Source organism: Phocoena sinus, chromosome 5 (genome assembly GCF_008692025.1).
Source record: "Phocoena sinus isolate mPhoSin1 chromosome 5, mPhoSin1.pri, whole genome shotgun sequence".
Classification (NCBI taxonomy): domain Eukaryota; kingdom Metazoa; phylum Chordata; class Mammalia; order Artiodactyla; family Phocoenidae; genus Phocoena; species Phocoena sinus.
The window spans coordinates 80682895-80698810 of NC_045767.1; the positions used below are offsets into that span (position 1 = coordinate 80682895).

At 35.2% G+C, this 15916-nt stretch overlaps 1 non-coding gene across 1 annotated transcript; it reads left to right on the plus strand.

The window, feature by feature from the left end:
* The first annotated feature begins 3795 nt into the window (after nt 1-3795).
* LOC116754826 lies at nt 3796-3925 on the plus strand. Its single transcript, XR_004350165.1, has one exon. It is a non-coding gene; the product is annotated as a small nucleolar RNA SNORA70 (small nucleolar RNA).
* The last annotated feature ends 11991 nt before the right edge of the window (nt 3926-15916 follow it).

The following is a 15916-nucleotide window of genomic DNA, read 5'->3' on the forward strand; positions in this document are numbered from 1 at the left end:
AACACCAAGATAGTTATCTATTGTTCAAGAAAGTAAATATTTTCAGTTTTGGCCCATAAAAATAGTACTGTACACACACACACACAAACACACACACATATATATATATATGGTTCTGTACATTTATATATATACACATATATTTGCACAAAATATACATGTATATGTATATTTATAAAAAATGAATTAATTTCTATAGTCTAACATCTCAAATTTTCATGCAATGAAATTAAAGATTATGCATATTTTAAAATGTTAGCGTATATTGTATTTTTCCAAATATAGCATGGTAATAAAAAAGTGCTCAGCAACATATGAGAGTGCCAACATTTCCATTAGCAATGGAAGGCATTCCCTTTGTCAATCTGATGTTAGTTACATTTGTATGTTCTTTACTGATGCTAAAGATGAGCACATTTTAACTTCTGTGATGAATTTTTTATTCATATTCTTTTCAGATTTTTCTCCAGACCTTATTTATTTATCTTTTAAAAATCAGATTCGAAATTTTACTTCATAAATATTGAAAATATTTTTAGTAGCCCATCATTTGCATTTTGACTCTGTATGTTTTGCCATTTAAAAAAATTTTCATATTGCTAAATACGTGTATCTTTCCCTTATGATCATGAGTTTTCTTGGGGATATACATTTCATGTTTTCTCAAGTATTTTCCTTGTCATTTAATTTTTTTTTTTGCATCTAAATCTCTGATATGTTGGGAATTATCTATTTATAGGAGTGAAATGAAAAATTAGAAAATGTGTTTTTTGCTTTCAGATGGATAATCAATTAAGATGAGATCATTTATAAATAAACCTCCTTTCCTCACTGAATTGAAATGTAAACATTTTTATATTAAACCTTATGGACTGTGTATTCTGTTACACTGATCTAATTCATGATTCCTGTGATAATATCATGTTATAATTACAATGGTTTTATAGAAAAATTCAATAGCTTGTAAACTGTGTTCTCCATAATTCTTTTTTTTCTTGTATTTTCTTGTTTAATGGAACTGTAGACTTCCTTATTAGAATCTAGAAAAGTATCCTCATGTATTGTCAATGTAATTTCATTATACTTACATATTATTTTTGGAGGATTGTTTCTTTCTTGAAATTAAATCTTCTCATTAAGAACACAGTATAACTCTCTTATTTTTTCTTACAGTTTCAATGTCCTTAAAAATTGGTGTTTCCCTCATATAAATCCTATACATCCCTTATTACATTTATTCCTCAGGTTCTTATATCTTTGATCACTATTTTGAATATATATTTATGCATGTGTGTTTATTTATATCTGTATATAGCTCTTGCTTGAGTTAGAGAAAAACTATTTTTTGTGTTTATCTTCTTATCCAACTATCTTAAAAATTCTCACTTATTTCACTGTCTATTAAAAATTCTCACTTATTTCACTGTCTAACTGGAGACTCAAGTTTATAATCCTAGCATTTAAAAAATATACAAACTTGGCATTTCTTTCCAAAATATGTATCAATTTTCCCTGATCATGAATTATATAGTGAGAAAAAGCATTCCTCTTTTATTCCTGAATTTAAGAGAAAAGACTTCAATATTTCAACATGTTGTCTCATGTTTTCTACTGTGCTTTGAAAATTAACTCTATCCTGTTTAACTAGTTTCTATTTCTATCTTACTTAGAATTTTACTATGAATGACTGATATTTTTTTATCACTTGGCTTCCTAGAATCTATTGTTAAATTATTTGTTTTCCTTCTTTATTTTTTTCCCTTGCAATGAATTTTCTAGATTAAAAGCTGACTGATCATATTATGTTGTTTTTATGAATTGCTGGATCCATATATAATTCTGCATGTTCTATTTGTATTTACAAGTGACTATAAATTTGGATTATCTTTATTTGTTAGAATATTAAGTTTATACTAAGTTCCAATTGTTTTTATAATCTAAAGAATAAATTACCTTTTGTTTAGAAACATAAACAAAATAAAACATTTGGCGTTCCATATCTTTCTTTTAAAGGTGGAGTTTTAATTGCCTTTCTGATTTCTTCATTAGTATTTGCCTGTTCAATTTTTTTAACTTCTCCCATGTAAAATTGTTACTTTATATTATGCTGGAAAATAATCAATTTTCTCAAGATTTTCTCAAGTATTGTGATTGCATTGCATGTCATATTCTCTTATAATTTTAGTTTTTTCATTGTTAGATTTGTTTCTCTTTTTCTATTTATGAGTTTAAGTTGCTTTAGGCAACAAGTAAAATAAACAAATTTGGATAATCAAATGACATCTATAAACAACAAGAGATGTCACATAAATTAAAATTTTAACACTGTTTATTAATAACTATGTACCTAGTTGTGAAGAAAGACATGGATCTAACATGATAAAAACATTTTAATGGAAGATACAAAGGAAAAAGATAAGTTGAAAAATTGAAAAGGTGTAAAGGTGTCAAAGATTCATAGTTGTGCATAGATCTCTGTGTCCTCAGTCCGGGTGTTACTATTAGTCATCATTTTCTTTTTTGGATCTCTTGGGGCCAAGCCAAGCAGTTTTCTCTGTGGTTGGCTCTCCTGGTTGGCAAAAACAAGAGTCTCTATAAAGGTATTTTTGGTCTTACCAAACCATGGATTTAATAATTTTACTGTCATACAATGCATTAAACCTCGTTGTATTGCTTTACAAAAATAAGAGAAAGAAATACAAGGAAAGGAAAAGAGAAGAGAGGGAAGGGAAGGGAAGAGGAGGAGAGAGAATTCTGGAGATAGGACAGTCCCAGGTCTCATTAAATAAGCAGCTCAACAACATTATTGAGACCCAACTATCTTCAATATTTCCCCTCATCCATCTTTAGGATGTTGCTTTTCCTTTGAAAGCAGTGGTTTTCAAACTTTAACCTGTGTCAGAATCACCTGGAGAGCTTGTTACAGCATAGGGTTTCTACTTTAGTAGCTCTGGGCTGGAGTGGGTCAAGATTTTGTTTTTCTAACTTATTTCCAGGTAACATTGATGCTGTTGGGTGCACCCTAATTTAAGAAATAATCTTACTCCCCTCATGGCTCCCTAAATGGGTGGAAACTTTTCAGGCATTTAATACAGATTTCAGCATCCTTAGACAGAAAATAAAACACCCCTATCTAGTGTCTCATTTTAGAAACTTTTTTTTCGTAAGCCAGTGAGTTGCCTTTCCCTCTCTTTTTATTTTTGAGAATTTTGCTATATGTCCATAACTAAAGCAAGGTCTCTGTAGCATGGTTTAGTTTATCCATGTTTATTTAGATACATCAAAATTGACAATCTGGGTTCTCCTGAAGACCTTGATCACCTGCAGGGCAGTAAAAAGTAATTTGTTTTATAAGCAACAAAATGGGCAGAATGATTATGAATAGAAAATTAACAGAGCCTTAAACAATAACAGAAATTGCTGTAAATTTTATCTCTCTCTTTTGTACATAAATTAAGCTATGAAAGATTCATTGTTCTTTTTAAAAAAAGAATTTTATTGTTCAGTTCTATTATTTTCCCTTTTGTCATATTTCATTAGTAATAATCTAATTTCCCAATTCTGTGGTTTAATTTTAGTGTCAATTTATTAAATATTTATTTAATCTGATTTTTATAATAAATATGTATGCAGTAATAATTATTTGTCTAAATATATTCTTGCTTGATTCCCATAGGTTTACTGAATTGCTCTGCTTTTCATTATTTTCTGGTTTATTTGCAATCATTTTCTTTTGCATTTACTTACTAGAGATTATTTAATATTATCTAGTATTCTGTGGTTATTTTGGAGAATCTTAATTTTTAAAAGTATAAATCTCTCCCCATGGGGGCCCAGTGTGCAATGGCTGCAAACAGCAGCCTCCTCGGTAGTGTATGCAGCCTGTTACCTGCATGGGTTGCCCCAAGGGACCTTAGAGACAGCCTTTTCCAGTGGACATTCATGACTGGCATGCTGTTCCCAATCTAGGCTCCAGACAGGTATGCCCGCTGCCTTTGGAAAGCCCCAGGACACAGTGGCCAGGGTCCACATTGGCCAAGTCATAATGTCCATCAGCACTAAGCTGCAGAACAAGGAGCATGTGATTGAGGTCCTCTATAGGGCCAAGTTCAAGTTCCCTGGCCATCAGAAGATCTACATCTCCAGGAAGTGGGGATTTACTAAGTTTAATGCAGATGAATTTGAAAACATGATGGCAGGAAAGCAGTTCATCTTGGAAGGCTGTGGGGCCAACTACATCCTTAATTGTGGCCCTCTGGACAAATGGCGGGCCCTGCACTCATGAGTGCCTTGGTGCTGCCCCCTCCTTACTCGTGCCCACCAATAAATCCTACTTTCCTGTGGAAAAAAAAAAGTATATATCTCCTTTGATCATGTTTCTATTCTTGATTTTTAAGTTTCATCAAATTATAACATAAAATATCTACCCTTTTGGAACGAAATACGGGTATCTTTGTAATCAAGTATATGATAGGTTTTTGTAAGGGAAATATGGATAAAAGAAAAATGTGCATTATCTATAGAGATGAAAATTGCATACATGTAACATTTGTACACACAATCATTTAAGGTTTTTTTTTTTTTTTTAACATCTTTATTGGGGTATAATTGCTTTACAATGGTGTGTTAGTTTCTGGTTTATAACAAAGTGAATCAGCTATACATATACATATGCTCCCATGTGTCTTCCCTCTTGCGTCTCCCTCCCTCCCACTCTCCCATCCCACCCCTCCAGGCTGTCCCAAAGCCCCGAGCTAATATCCCTGTGCCTTGCGGCTGCTTCCCCCTAGCTATCTACCTTACTACGTTTGTTAGTGTGTATATGTCCATGACTCTCTCTCGCCCTGTCAAAACTCACCCTTCCCCCTCCCCATATCCTCAAGTCCGTTCTCCAGTAGGTCTGCGCCTCTATTCCTGTCTTATCCCTAGGTTCTTCATGACATTTTTTTTCCTTAAATTCCATATATATGTGTTAGCATACGGTATTTGTCTTTTTCTTTCTGACTTACTTCACTCTGTATGACAGACTCTAGGTCTATCCATCTCGTTACAAATAACTCAATTTCATTTCTTTTTAAGGCTGAGTAATATTCCATTGTGTATATGTGCCACATCTTCTTTATCCATTCGTCCGATGATGGGCGCTTAGGTTCTTTCCATCTCCGGGCTATTGTAAATAGAGCTGCAATGAACATTTTGGTACATGACTCTTTTTGAATTTTGGTTTTCTCAGGGTATATGCCCAGTAGTGGGATTGCTGGGTCATATGGTAATTCTATTTGTAATTTTTTAAGGAACCTCCATACTGTTCTCCATAGTGGCTGAACCAATTCACATTCCCACCAGCAGTGCAAGAGTGTCCCCTTTTCTCCACACCCTCTCCAGCATTTATTGTTTCTAGATTTTTTGATGATGGCCATTCTGACTGGTGTGAGATGATATCTCATTGTAGTTTTGATTTGCATTTCTCTAATGATTAATGATGTTGAGCATTCTTTCATGTGTTTGTTGGCATTCTTTATATCTTCTTTGGAGAAATGTCTATTTAGGTCTTCTGCCCATTTTTGGATGGGGTTGTTTGTTTTTTTGTTATTGAGCTGCATGAGCTGCTTGTAAATTTTGGAGATTAATCCTTTGTCAGTTGCTTCATTTGCAAATGTTTTCTCCCATTCTGAGGGTTGTCTTTTGGTCTTGGTTATGGTTTCCTTTGCTGTGCAAAAGCTTTGAAGTTTCATTAGGTCCCATTTGTTTATTTTTGTTTTTATTTCCATTACTCTAGGAGGTGGGTCAGAAAGGGTCTTGCTGTGATTTATGTCATAGAGTGTTCTTCCTATGTTTTCCTCTAAGAGTTTGATAGTTTCTGGCCTTACATTTAGGTCTTTAATCCATTTTGAGCTTATTTTTGTGTATGGTGTTAGGGAGTGATCTAATCTCATACTTTTACATGTACCTGTCCAGTTTTCCCAGCACCATTTATTGAAGAGGCTGTCCTTTCTCCACTGTACATTCCTGCCTCCTTTATCAAAGATAAGGTGTCCATATGTGCGTGGGTTTATCTCTGGGCTTTCTATCCTGTTCCACTGATCTATCTTTCTGTTTTTGTGCCAGTACCATACTGTCTTGATTACTGTTGCTTTGTAGTATAGTCTGAAGTCAGGGAGCCTGATTCCTCCAGCTCCTTTTTCGTTCTCAAGATTGCTTTGGCTATTCGGGGTCTTTTGTGTTTCCATACAAATTGCGAAATTTTTTGTTCTAGTTCTGTGAAAAATGCCAGTGGTAGTCTGATAGGGATTGCATTGCATCTGTAGATTGCTTTGGGTAGTAGAGTCATTTTCACAATGTTGATTTTTCCCATCCAAGAACATGGTATATCTCTCCATCTATTTGTATCAGCTTTAATTTCTTTCATCAGTGTCTTATAATTTTCTGCATACAGGTCTTTCGTATCCTTAGGTAGGTTTATTCCTAGATATTTTATTCTTTTTGTTGCAATGGTAAATGGGAGTGTTTTCTTGATTTCACTTTCAGATTTTTCATCATTAGTATATAGGAATGCCAGAGACTTCTGTGCATTAATTTTGTATCCTTCATTTAAGGTTTTGATGATGCATTATTTAAATCTTTTATGTTATTGCTATATATTTGGTTTTCTGTATAACTGGCATCTTACATTCTCAGAAGGGTATATTAAATCATCCACTAAACTTGTGCTTTTTTTAAGTTGCCCTGCATTTCCAATTAGTTTTTACTTATTTGGCTTTTTGTCATTTGTTTATAAGTGGCTGGTATCTTCATGGATTTAAAATTTAGTAAGTACATGTTCCTCTTTCTCCTACAGAATGCTTTTGACCCTTAGCTCCAATTTGATATTTATTTGCTATGTATGAATTTTTTTCATTTTCACTTGCTTGGCATATATTTGTTTAAGCCTTAGTTTTCACTTTTAGGCTAGTTTGTTATGGATGATATCTACCTTATTGACTTTTTTTAATATCCAGTTGGCCCTCCACATCGACATCAGATCGCATTCACGGATGTGGAACTCGGAAAGACCAAGCACCGCCTGTACTACTCTGTTTTATATAAGGAACTTAATTGGGCATCCATGGATTTTGGTATCACCGAGGGAGGGGGCATGTCCTGGAACCAACAGCCCGAGGATAATGAAGAGCAACTGTATGAATCTTATGGGCTGACACCCAATCTGACAACATCTGTATTTTGATAAGGGAGTCAGCCAATCCACATGTAGTGTAATAACTGACATTTGATTGTATTCCTGTCATTGGTACCTATTATCTGATTGTGTTTCTGCTCATTTATCTTTCACTTTTCCTAGTTCTTAAATTCAGTTCTGCTTTTCAATTTTGCCTGATCCTTCCCTTTCTTATCAACAACAAGTAAAGCCATATTTCTTCAGTCTTTCAAATTATGCTCTCACCCAGATGATTTATTCACCAACAGCTTTTCCATCAGAGTGAAACATTTTGAATACTTTCGCTTTGCTACTTCCTTCTTCTACAACATTAAAGCTTAATTTAGAATTATTTTACTTGCCTGATTTTATCTCTGATTATATTGCCAAAATATAAAATGCCTTAGTTCTGGGTTATTATATATTTTTCCTTACACACTTTATCTTCTGCCTCAATAATCATAACTTAATTACTAATTTTTACCTATAGTTATGATATTACCATCTGAATTTAAGCATAGATAATATAAGGTTTTTCACCAGCCACTGTTTGCCTCATGTATCTTTAAATATCTGTACTGATGCAATTGATATTTGGTTAGAGTACATATAGGAGTGAATATTTTCTGAGTTCTCACATGTCTAAATATGTCATACTTGATGTTGACAGTAAAGGGACATATTGGCTGGATAGAGGACTGGCTTTCTGTCATATTCTCTCAGTCTACAGATGTTCTTCCAATGTCCTTATCTTCTAGTATAGCAGATAACATAACTGTAAGTAGGATTTATTTGGGTCTGAAGGTCAGTAAAATAATCATTTATCCTGAGAATGTAGAAATATTACTGTTGTGCCTTAGAATGTCTTTAAAATTAATTTTTCTAGGAATTATTTTAAGTAAAAATTTTCTTGAATTTAAGGAAATTCTCTTATGTTCAATAACCATCTCTGCAATATTTGTCTGTTATATAATTTATTTTATTTGCATATGAGATTTCCTTTACCTGTTCTACATGCCTGTTATTTTCCCTCATGAATTTCATTTCCATGTATATTACAGAGGGAAAAGTCACAATTTATATTTATATATTATTTGATCTTCCTCAATAATATTTCTATTCATAATAGTAAAAATCCTGTTTTTCAGTTAATCTATAAATTTAAAATTTGAAAACCTTGTGATTTCTTTTGGTTCAGAAAACCATTGTGCCTATTTGTGGGCTTTCTCATTACTATTATTTTTGTTACCTTTTTCACAATGAAATCCTGTCTTTTTCATTTAATGTACTTCAAGGAGAGACTTTTGTTCTGAATGTCTACCCTGAACATCCATCTTTATTGTTCATGCTAACACATCCTTTATTGAGCTGTAATTATTTTCTCTTCTTGATCATGATTTTGAGTTCAATAAGCCCTAATGTATACTTTCAGGATTCCTTTCTCACTGGTGAATGAATGACTAGAAGATGTGGAGGATTCTTCTCTAGGGAGCAGGTAGAGAAAAAGCTGGTAGAGATTTATTTCATTGTGAATGCACATGGAAGAATTTCATATCTCAAGTCTTCCTGGTATGTGTCAAAAGTCCTCCTCCAAGCAGTAAGCCTGGTGACAATCAACACACAAGAGCTGTTTACCAATAAATCAAATGGAGTCAGCAGGTTCTAGTAGGTCCTGCCAAGATAACACCCAGCCAATGGTAGGCACAGCCCCTTTCTGATGGAATTTACTGGATTTTGCATGCTGAGGCTTCAGGGAGTCTTGAAGTCCTCATTATTTGCCTGGGATCTGGAAGCAAAGCACAATCTCTCATCCACTGTAGACCCTATTCTTATACTCCATACAAAGAAGAAGGTACCACGTCTATTTTTTTTATAGAGGTACAGGGAGAAATGCTGAGGTCAGATGAATGATCTGGGTTCTGCCTAATTTCACCACCCTATAAAAGAATTTGGGAAGAAGAATGGATACAGATGGCAACAAATAATAATGTTTTATATGCCCAGGCATTGCTGCGAGTTTTTGAAATATATTTCTTATTTAATTCTTATAATATATAATAACCTTGTATAATAGATCCATTTTATATGTTAGCAAATTGAGGCATTGAGGCATTACACAACTTGGCCAATGTTATGCTGCTGGTAGAGTAAAGGAAATAAGATTAAACCAAGGAGGTATAAATCATAATCAGAACCATCATGCTATATTATTTATTTCACTAGTTTCTTATCAGTTTATTTCTATCTGAACACAACATGCACAAAATGTAAACCCGTCATTTGTTTGTCTATTTTGCACATACTTCATCATAGGGAAAGAAAAGACTTTTGTTAGGACTTGGGAATATAAACAAGATGGCTCAAACATTTAAGAGCTTATAATCTAATGGGCTTGATAGAAAATACAATTAATTTTTAAACATTAATCCCAGTATTGACATACATAAGTGTGTGTGTAGAGGGAGAGAGAAAGTGAGAGAGAGGGAGAGTTTTATAAATTGACATAAAACATTTCCAAAATGTTTACAAAGCAGCTTATTTTACCACGTTAACTATTATCTACCTAAAGGATGCCAACAAATAGTTAAAAATGAAATGGATCATAGCAGCAGTGACTTGTTTACATATTATAAATTTTACTTTAGTGCATGGTTTCTCCACCTAGGTACTACTGGTGTTTTGGGCTGAACAGTGCTCTTGTGGGAGGGGCTGTACTGTGCACTGTAGAGTATTTAGCACTAACTCTATCCTCTACCCAGTATATGCTAGTAGCGCCAACTCCACAGCTGTGACAACCAAAAATGTCTCCAGACCTTGACAGATATCCCTTGGGGGAGAAACTGCCCTTGGTTAAGAACCATTGCTCGGGGCAGCATACCATCCTTAACTTCTCCCACATGGAGGGGGTTTCAACATCTGGAAAACAGCTCAAAGATATTGTTGTGTGTATTGTTAATGGGGAAACAGGACCTTGCACCAAGGCTACTCTTGACTGTTTCTCCCTGGTCTCACATCCCCTCTCTTCCCTAATTAACAACTGCTTGAATCTGCCCATTGGAACCCAGGGAAGATCATGGAGGCTGAATGAAGGCTGTTTCCTATAATCAAAGAAATGGAGGACACAGAAAGTCTTTGTGCCCAGGAGCCCCACAGGGCCCTGTGCAGTATCAATCCCTTTTCTTTGATACTCCTCAATCTTGAGGAGAATAGATGTTGGACAAGTAAAGGGAACCATCGTTTTGGATAGAGATGTTAATCATAAACTCAGGAGAGGAACTCAGTTTTAGGGGGACTTGGTTTTTAGGGAATGGGGTCTACTCAACCACAAAGAGTAACTTTCCTAGCATTAACAAGACAACTCCTTAAAAGATAACACTCCTTCTTGATCTTGTAAGGGGTCACATGACCCACCACGATCATGCTTAGATCTGGATTATGTAAACTGTCAATAATATGTCATTTGATGTACAACCCTCTACCTCAAAAAACTTATGTAACTGTGCCTTGACTTCTAAAAAAGAAAAATATTCTTAAAATTCTTAAAAAAGAAAAATAGAACCATTGCTCTGGTTAGTATAACATTATTTATACTAACAAGAAAGAAGTTTTTATATTTAAAGATTTAGTGGTGAAAATGGCAATTTAAAATTTTAAAGAATCCAGTTGTTAACCTGCCAGTGCCAATTCTTATCTCAGACAGGTTTAATAATCATCCCTTAGTGGAAACGGCATTTCTAAATGAATTTTTTTAACATCTTTATTGGGGTATAATTGCTTTACAATGATGTGTTAGTTTCTGCTTTATAACAAAGTGAATTAGTTATACATATACATATGTTCCCACATCTCTTAATTCATGGTCTCTACAGGACCTTTCACAAGGCTCTCTGTCTCAAGCTCTATCAGTCGTGTCTGTTTAGTTTCTTGAAATAATATCTGTTATTCATTATGTGGGTAATTGCATTCACCTTAGAGCTGGTATTTCCTCCAGCTGGGACAGAGATGTCTAAGTTCCCATAACTCTTTGGGCTTCCAACAATAGTTTGACACACCAACCAGACAAGTTGTCCTAAATGAGCCTTACTCATAAGTCACTGGGTCTGAGAGCAGAACATTTACTAAAATGGAGGCAAGAGAAAACAAAGACTAAGGTTTATGCTCCAGTCTTTGTCTATTGAAACTCTGACTTTAACATTGGTGCTTTTCTCTGTTCAATATTAACTTGCATCCTTTATTCAACTCCATAAGCTTGGCATGTAGCCATTTCAGTTTGTTCACTCCTGGCAAAGACACTTTCATATCAAAAAAGGCATTAGTAGATTAGTCACATTTTTAGCACAAATATGTGGACTTTGTGCTACCAGAGCTTTGCATGCATTAATTCAGAAAGTGCTTAGAATAATACCTGGCACTCAATAAGGCATATGATTGAAGCCACCTCATTATTAAATCTTTGAACTTCTTAACTCTATGTTAATTCTTAGGCTTTTATAATAAGTTAGCCATTCATCAATGTTGTACAGTATAACCACATTTAGTTTTGTGAGTTATTGCAGTGGCCAAACGTACAGACAAGTAACTTTCTCATTCAGGATGGGGGCTCTCTCCTGCTTGACACATTATGACAGTTCTCTCTAGCAGTCAAACCTACCCTTGAAGGACAATTTTGTTTATTGTTTTATATGTGATACCCAAGCTTGCCCCTTAGTGTTTACCTTCACTTCATTTAAGGAAAAGTAGTCTGATGTTGTATCAGGGATTCTGATGTTACTCAAACCCCAAATAAAATATTGAAAATGAAAATAATACCTATACCATTGTAATAATCCACCAATTCTTCTTTTTCAATGAGAGAAGTTACTACTCCCTCTAATATATCAACTTGCATCTTTTGCAACAGCCCATTTATTACAGTTTTCTTGGGCAATAAATTCCCTTCAAAATCTTTATATCTAATGCTAGACACAGAAAATTTCAAGCTGTGAGATCCAATTGTCACATCCTTAAAATCAGTTCCAGGTCTAAAGCAAGAAAAATCAAGCATGTATAATCTTCTATTTTTGGAAAATGAAACACAACGTTTTTAAATGGGAAAAAACAAAAAGCATGTTTCTTGTCAGCTATAATCACTTAGTGCCCAAAGTAATATATGTACATTTACAATTAGCTCTGTGTTTTATATATATATATATTATATATATATGATTATTTTATAATATTGTAATTATATATGTGTTTTATATATATGATTATTTTATAATATTGTAACTATAAGAGGACCTTTTAAAAATTATTTGATGAGGAATTTAGAATTACAAACTGTTGGTAGGTGGAACTGGTTTCATTCATGCCCAGTTAAGGCATCAGTGCTCCTGATGCAGCTAAATATTATCAGTTGTCCTTGGATCTACTGTTTCAGTTCTGGGTCCATTGCTTATTAGGTGTATTATTTTGGCCAAATTGTTTATTTTCTCTAAGCTTTAGTTACCCCATTGTATTAGGGTTCTCCAGGGAAACAGGACCAATAGGCTATACATAGATTTATATAGAAAGATGTTTATTGTAAGAAAGATGTTTATTGTAAGAGACTAGTTCACACAATTATGGAGACTGAGAAGTCCCATGATTTGTCTACAAGCTGGAGGCCCAAGGAAGCTGGTGGTGCAGTTCCAGGCCAAACCTGAAGGCCTGAGAAACAGGGGAGCCAATAGTAAATCCCAGTCTGAGTCCAAAATCGCACCAGTGTCTGAAGTCAGGAGAATATGAGTGTCCCAGTGCAAGCAAGAGAACAAATTCATCCTTCCTCTGCCTTTTTGTTCTACTTATGTCCCCAGTGAATTGGATGATGCCCACCTGCATTGATGAGAGTGGTCTTCTTTCCTCAGTCTACCAATTCAAAAGCCAATCTCTTCCAGAAACACCCTCACAGACACACCCACAAATATTTTACCTGCTCTCTAGATATCCCGAAGCCCAGTCAAGTTGACAGCAAAATTAACCATCATGCCCATCCATAAGATAAGAATTATATTTGGGATCTTACGTTTGTTGTGAAGATTAAATGAGATAATGCATGCTAGCATGTTCACAGAATGTTTGACAGAACACAAAGTGTTTAATGTGTTAGCTGCTAATAGCATTTCAATATATCTCATCATTCAAACATAAGATGGGTAGAGATTACTCTTGAGGGCAAATGTGTAAGACCTTGATAATAATGACACCACCTCACACTGTACCCACACGCCAGTCCCAAGATGGATTATAAGATTTATGTACCATTTAAAAATAAATGTACTCTAGTTAGTACAGTTATGTAGGAGATGGGATAGCCTAGGCATTACATTGTTCTTAAGTTAGCACTGGATCTCAAGGTGTCAAATAGAGTGTTGCTGGCATTGCATATAACTGACTCTAGAAGCAAATACAGCCCAACTACCTGCACTTTAGGGGTAATGGCTCTCTGTGTGTGAATTCAAAAAATCACTTCTCTAGTGCTATAAAATTTGAGCACCACCCCCCACCCCCTCCAGGAAATTTTACAATCAAATATTCCAGACTAAATGTAGTTAGAGGGAAGAAACTCCCTCAAGTAATCAACACTGTAATGGTACAGGGAGAAACACTTGTGCTCCTTTCAATATCCACACATTGCAGTCCTGGCCCACAGATGACCATCTGACCATACATAAGATTTGGGGGAAATACTTCTTTTAATCTTATGTATCCCTCCCCATTATGTGGGGCTGCTGTTATTGATGAAAGCCTGACTGTGTTCCCTTTCACTAGTGTGCAAGAATCCTATTAATACATGAAATGTCAATGAAGCTAATACATAACAGATCCTTTTACCGAACTTAATTTCTTTACTTCTATATGGCAAAGCATACCTGGCCTGGCCTATTTTGCCATATTTGGCTATGTTCCAAGTACTTTCTTTTTCTTCTGAAGCAAGGTAAGTAATGTAGTCTTCTATGTAGCTGGTCAGCCTTGGAGTATGCCAAGCAGAGCTAGTTTTATCTCATAATATATAGGCACACCTGAGAAAATGAATCCAAATTTTATTTTAGAGTAAGAAGCAGAAGACCCCACTTTAATATCAACTAAAAGCCATGTTTTCTAATCTAGGTTTTATTATACTATATCTTTCTACTGGGAAATCAGAATCTTGCACATTTTTTTTTCCTTTTTTTTTTTTTTTTTTTTTTTTTTACGGTATGTGGGCATCTCACTGTTGTGGCCTCTCCTGTTGCGGAGCACAGGCTCCGGATGTGCAGGCTCAGCGGCCATGGCTCATGGGCCCAGCCACCCCACGGCATGTGGGATCTTCCCGGCCCGGGGCACGAACCCGTGTCCCCTGCATCGGCAGGTGGACTCTCAACCACAGCGCCACCAGAGAAGCCCTCTTGCACATTTTTGACACAATGTTTTCCATTTAACTATTTTCTTTGGTTACATGTCCTGTATTGGAAGGAGACCAAAGGAGGGGAGAGTCAAGTGGTACCTCAAACCTGTTACTGCCTGGATAATACTCTAAGATCTGTATTAATGGCAGTGATCATAGAGTTTGCTCTGAGAAAGAGCAGGAAGAGGCAGGCAGTCAGAGCTTCAGCTCCAGAAACTGCCATGGTTTTAGCAGGCTGTGTTAGCAACAAAGTTCACTAACAAGCCACAAGATACAAACAACACTTAATTTCATGAAGTCATAGGTTACAGAATTGTATTTCAAGAGTACACCCAGATTCAGATCATCCTGGCAGGTATAGTACTTTATGGGCAAGTTAAAGAAATCTTTGAGTTTACCAGAAAAAATTAATAGGAAAGAACTTATGTAAACCACTAGAATTCTTACTAGTAAAATAAGATGTAGTCATTTAGAGAATTTTTCTCAAATTACCCTACTCTGTGTTTGTGACTTATTTTCCCTAAGGATATTACAATAAAAATTAGAACACAAGAGTAACAATAGAACATTTTCCTAAAGATTATTTTATTCAACATTTGATACACCTAACTTTCTGAATGAAAGAGGAGAGGTAATATTCTGTTAATATAAAGGCTATTTATTTAATAAGTGACTTATCTAGAAGAACCACATCCCATAGTTTCCCTTTTCCTTATACTATGTTGACCATGAATGATTCCAAGTCGCTTTTTAATTCTTACATTTAAAATTCTGGAGGTCTGCATATAGTTATAGCTGAATGCAGGCCTTGAATTTTTAATCAGGTATCCCATTCTCATCATTCCCTCATTATACTGTAATTTGTTGTACATTGGGAAAACTGGCAGAGATGTCACATTACATGATTTCTAAATATCTTTCAGTGGGTGGATTATAATTTACAGAATGATAGCAGAATATGTGCACATGAGAACTTTGCCCAAGGCAGTTCAACTTGCCCACTGTCACTGCTAACAAGCAGGTAGTAGCAGAAGGTGGTTGGGACATAGCTCTAGTCCTAAACTCTGATTGAGGGGCAGAGAGTGCCTGATTCAGCTTCTTCTGAAGTCCAGTCTTGGACTTCTTAACATACAATTCCTAACAGCCAGAAGGAAAGTGTACATTTAAAACATTGGACAGATCGGAACCAAGATGGCGGAGTAGAAGGACGTGCTCTCACTCCCTCTTGCGAGAACACCAGAATCACAACTAGCTGCTGGACAATCAACGACAGCAAGACACTGGAACTCACCAAAAAAGATACCCCACATCCAAAG